Source organism: Mauremys reevesii, linkage group 2 (genome assembly GCF_016161935.1).
Source record: "Mauremys reevesii isolate NIE-2019 linkage group 2, ASM1616193v1, whole genome shotgun sequence".
NCBI classification, from domain to species: Eukaryota; Metazoa; Chordata; order Testudines; family Geoemydidae; genus Mauremys; species Mauremys reevesii.
The window spans coordinates 12,857,185-12,862,871 of NC_052624.1; positions in this window are offsets into that span (position 1 = coordinate 12,857,185).

A 5,687-nucleotide genomic window follows, 5' to 3' on the forward strand; every position below is an offset into this window, starting at 1 on the left:
GAACTGGCCTATGGTCAACATTGACTGACTAGATACCAGATGCTGTCCTCAGTCAACACAGTAGCTTACATTTATCATGAAAAATGAACACAGAAAACAAATGCCAACTTTTGACAATAATTCATCCAATCTACATGAGCCAAGGGATCTCACCTATCAGTGTCACTCCTCAAAGTGCTGTATCTTTGTGGAAAAAGGAGTCGGAAGGAAATGTCAGAAGTTGGCATGTATCCTAACTTTGTATTTCCTGGTTTTCAGAGGTTTAAGTTTAGCCACTTTCCACATTCTGAAAGGGCACGAGGCAGTCCTGGGCAGCCTTTATTCTGTGCCAGCAAAGCGTTTGGGCAGTTAATTCAAGTCTACAGCCTGCTGTTAGTATTCGCTGTCACCAGGTGCTCTGAGCAGGAAAGCAGTTGCACAAAGCTTTTATGGTCTTCGGCATTACAGGTGCTTTGGCCTTTTGGCTAAGATCAAGCGTGATATAACTTTACTATTTGATACCTCTTGTATTGGGGGATTAGATCCATTCTTTGTAGGGCACAGAGTCAATGAGTAGTAAGTTGTTTCCATTTCCAGCTACTATGATTCTGTGATTATCAATCCAGTATTTCTACGAGTTACTGGCCTCCCCAGTGCCCCGGGTATGAATGTGTGAGAAACAGAACTGTCGCTTAGGCCCTCCCAATCCTGAATGCCAGTGGACTTGATTGCAGTGTGAAAGGCTCCTCATGTTCAACTCTTTCCCTGAGGCTGAAGCAAATATATTTAGTTGGGCTACAGGTGAAGGTCTGTGGGTTGACTAATGGAGTTGGGAAGTAATTTTAATAATCATTTGGGAGGCATGCAGAATGTTTCTTTAGTTGAGCTAGTCTAGAGGCTTCTGATTTGGGGCCGTGTCCATTCTTAGTGATATGAGAAAGTTGCCTGGCTTCTCTTAGGGCTGAGTAAAGAAGAGCAAAGTAGAACGACCTGAGTCTAGGGGCAGAGCATGAATCAAAGCCCCTTTCCTTTCCCAAGCCTATTTCACAGATAACAAAACTCCAGCCAACTCAGGGTTGAGGTGGTGATGCAACTTGGTAACAGTTGGGAGGTTCAAATTTCAGGCAGAGACTCCACCTCTACTATACTCTATTGTTTCCTAATGTGACAGGAGTATCCTATCAATGATTGAAGGGACATGCACCCTACATTCTGCTTCAGCCATTGTAGGCCTAACTAGCTGAGTAAAGGGTGGCCCTTCAACCTGTCCCTCTCTCCTTTTGTTGTTTCATTGGTGTGATATTATTTAAAGGGACACAGTCATGACTGGAAGTTTTGGATCTGCATAATAAGTGTGATACGTACCCTCCTCTGCCCCAGTCAATCCACCCATCAGCTTTCACAGAATCATAGACACGGAGGGCTGGAACCTTGGGAGGTCATCTAGTCCAGTCCCCTATGCTGAGGCAGGACCAAATAAACCTAATCCAGATGTGACAGGTGTTTGTCCAACCTAGTCTTAAAAACCTCCAATGATGGGGGTTCCACAGCCTCCTTTTGGAAACTCATTCCAGAGATTAACTACCCTTACAGTTAGAAATTTTTTCCTATAATAGCCAACCTAAATCTCCCTTGCAGCAGATTAAGTCTTGCCCTACTTTCAGTGGAGCACAACTGATTACCATTCTCTTTATAACAGCCCCTAACATACCTGAAGACTGTTATCAGATTCCCCTCTGTCTTCTTTCTCAAGACTAAACATGTCCAGTTTTCTTTAACCTTTCCTCATAGGTCAGGTTTTCTAAACCTTTCATCATTTTTGTTGCTGTCTTCTGCACTGTCTCCTATCAGACCACATTTTTCTTAAATGTGTTATGCCCAAAACTGGATACAATTCTCCAGCTGAGCCCTCCTTGCCTGTGGAGAGTGGGACAATTAGCTCCCGTGTCTTACATGTGATGCTCCTGTTACTACATCCCAGAATGTTATTAGTCTTTTTTTGTAATTGTATCACATTGTTGGCTCATGTTCAGTTTGTGATCCACTATAACCCCCAGATCCTTTTCACAGTACTACTGCCTAGATGGTTTTGTATTTGTGCATTTGATTTTTCTTTTCTAAGTGCAGTAATCTACACTTGCTTTTTTTGAATTTCATCTTGCAAATATACAATGTTTACAACGATCGCTGTTCTCTGCAGACAGACGCAGCAGGGAAAATATTTGGAACAATATCATGCACTATATCCAAAGACCCCCGAAAGCAGTATGCAAACTTGCTTGGAATTTGAGAGGAAAAATCCTCTATTGGTTTGTTATTGTAGGGTCTCAAATGGTGGTGAGGCAGTGAGAATGTGTTGATTTTTCAACATGTATTTGTGTTGCAGGTATTTGCTTTTGCTTTTCTTTGGCTCGTTTCATGCTTCAAGAGGCCACATATAGAGCTGAAATAATGCATCATCTATCTTGTCACGATATTTCAATTCCTGGTTGATGAAAATAGCTTGAAAGGAAGACCTCTCAAATTACTTCAGCCTCATAAATGGCTCACCGAGGCACTGGAAAAGCCCATAAAAAACAGCAACGCAAATAATAAGATGATTATTTATTAAGTGCTGGCAGTGCAAGATATTTGGGGTTATCTGAGTTTCTGTGGAACCAGAATACACAGCCCATGCAAGCAATATGCAGTTTGCTAAAGCAGCTTTGCAGCTGTCTTTAAAATTAAATAAAATAAACCAAATACGTGGAGAACTTGAAACTAATTTATATTGTGTCAAGGAGGAATAAGAAAAGCAGTGTGGAAACATTTTCTACAGCAACTCCAAAAAATCAAAATAAACCCGGATAGTCCTGTTTACAGAATTGATCCTGAACAAAACGATGCTGGAGGAGCTAAAATGCTTGAATATCTTTTTATCCTCCAAGAGCAGGTGCACTCAATGGCTGGTGTCTTGCATGGACCTACGTGGTTTTGCCCATTGCTTTATTGGTTTGTGCCTCTCTGTTCTTCTGGGTTCTGGTCAGAACTGAAACTGCCCTTTTGCCTCCTGTCTTTCTGACTTTGTCTCCTGGATGTCTCACCATCAACTTAAATTTAACATGGCCCAAAGCCAAATCCCTTATCTGTCCACTTTTAAAAATCACTCTTGGGTGTGTGTGCATTCTTTCTAAGGGCTGGAGCTGTTCCATATACTTGTTTTTCCATTTCAAGGGGTCCTCCTATGCTCCAAGAAAGGCTCATCAAGGCTGGAGCTTATCAGGGCTACTACATATGTCATCTGGAAGAGTCACCCTAGAGTTATATGTGAGGTGCTCCCTCCTTCCAGAGCTTAGCTCTCTCAGACCCTGTTCCCCAAGGAGTGAGGAGTGAACTCAGATCCCCACCACATGACAATATCGGCTCACTGGATGAGCCCCTGTGTTCCTTCTTAATGTATCTTCCATGAGTTTCCATTCTGCATCTGATCATTTGGTCCACCCAACGAGACATCCTACCTTCTGCAGGGACCAATGCCATATGTTTCAAAGGCAGGAATACACCAGCCATAACATAGCTGACTGATGCATGCAGCACCATATATGGGAGACAAGGTTTCTTTCTGGCTTCCCCACAGTTGACCAGCTTATGTCCTGAAGTATGAAGTCTGATTACCTTTCTCCTTATCTCAGTTCACCGAGTGCTGGGCAAGCATAGAATGACCCTGACCTTTTAATCTAGCCACTTTAACTTCCTTGGGTATCTCGAGGCAGCGGGTTCCATGCATTAACTACATGCGGCAGGACTAGATATTTTCTTTCATTTTTTTTTCTTCTTGTTAATCATCAGTATAAGTGTCAGAACCCCTTCTATCTCAAAGGGGAATTGATGGAAAGAACAATAATAATAATAATAATTCCCAGCTGTTATACTGTGCTTTTCACGAGTAGTTTTCAAAGTGCTTTACAAAATAAATCACTGTCATTAGCCCCATCTTACAGAAGGGGAGCCAGAGGCACTGAGCAGCGAAGTGACTTGCCCAAGGTCACCCAACATGCCCACTGATATTTCTGGGAAGAGAATCCATAGGGCCTTAACCACTAGGCCGCACTGCTGGGTTAATTTTTTAATAGATCCTCCATGATCTCACACAGCTTGAGAAAAATCCCGACTAACTCTTTTCCTTTCCAGAGGAAGGGCTCGATTGTGACTTTAGGCAGACCCTGAGCAGAGGGCATCAGCTGCACTGCCCCACACGTAGCCCTGAGGGGCACAGACACCCCGCTGAGTCACAACACCGTTGCTTCCTCCTTGCTCTGGGGGAGAGGGAGTAATTTGCTGTTGGCCTGTACTAGCAGTGAACTGCTACACCTTGGTGTTGGCCAACAAGTAATGGGGCTGGAGCCTGCTCCAGAGAAGGCCTGTTAACTCAAGATTTGAGCAGCCTGCACAGAGGGTTCTTAAGCAGGTGTTGTCCCTAATCCAGCTGCAATCCACACACTAACCCCTCTGGCCTGAGTTTGGTGGTGCTTTACATAGGGTGACCAGACAGCAACTGTGAAAAATCAGGATGGGGGTGGCGGGTAATAAGAGCCTATATAAGAAAAAGACCCAAAAATCAGGACTGTCCCTATAAAACAGGGACATCTGGTTAACCTAGATTTACACCTGGGCTAGCTGGCTCATCTGGGGTATAGGCTAAAACCCAAGTGCTGCTTACTCAGGCAGGTAACCCACGTACTTTGCAGTGAGGACACAGTCTAAACCACTCCAGTGCTGATAGTCCTCCAATGCCGTCCCACAACTGTGCCCAGAAAACAGACAAGTTCTCCCGTAGGTCATTGGAAAAGAATCACAGAGCAGCTCATTTCACTTGTAGCTCTGAAAGCCATGGGCTATGCCCCTAGAAATCCTAGTGAGGCACGTGCGTGAGCGCAGCACCCAGTAAGGACACACTAACAGGGATGTGGCTTTGTAGTGTGTGCTCACACCAGGCTTGGCTCAGAGCTGGACGGCAGCGAAGAGGTGTTCTTGCTGTCTTGTATGACCAAATCACAAGGTAGCCCTAAGTAACTCCAATCAACTTATCAAATGTTAGACACGTTCTTTGCTCATGTTTTTATAGTCGGTCAAAGTATGCAGATTTTTTCTTTTAATTCTGAATTTTCAAAAGAATATGGTTGTAAAAGAGAAAAAATGTGGAAAAATAAAATTTTTTTTGCGTGTGTGGATTTTTGCTGTTGTTGGTAATACGTTTGTGTTGAAAATTCATTTTTTTCTACCAGTTCTAGCTCTGTTTTCTTTTTAGTTTTCATTGATAAAGCTTGGTGGTGACAATGAAAGACACAACTAGTTCATCAGCAGAGGCATTCTAAATACTTTGAATTGAATCAAACATGTGGCAAAAGAAAATAACCAGACCAGAGTATTTTCAGAGGTAATGTTTACCTTCAAAATGCAGAAATAAAAGTTAAAAAAAAAAAGGGGGGGGGACAAAATATCTAATATCTTGAGTTGAGAATGTACAAAACAAGTTCATAATAAAAAGAAAATTTCTTTACAAAGTTTCAAAATGGATTTAAAAATTAAACATAAGAATGCATGAACACTAAAATAAAAGATTTTGTATATAATGAATAATAAATTACAGGTCTAAAAAAGAAAGTAAGGAAAGCAATAACCATCTATTTCTTTAGTTGAACTTGATACAGTCTTAACTAGAGTATCTG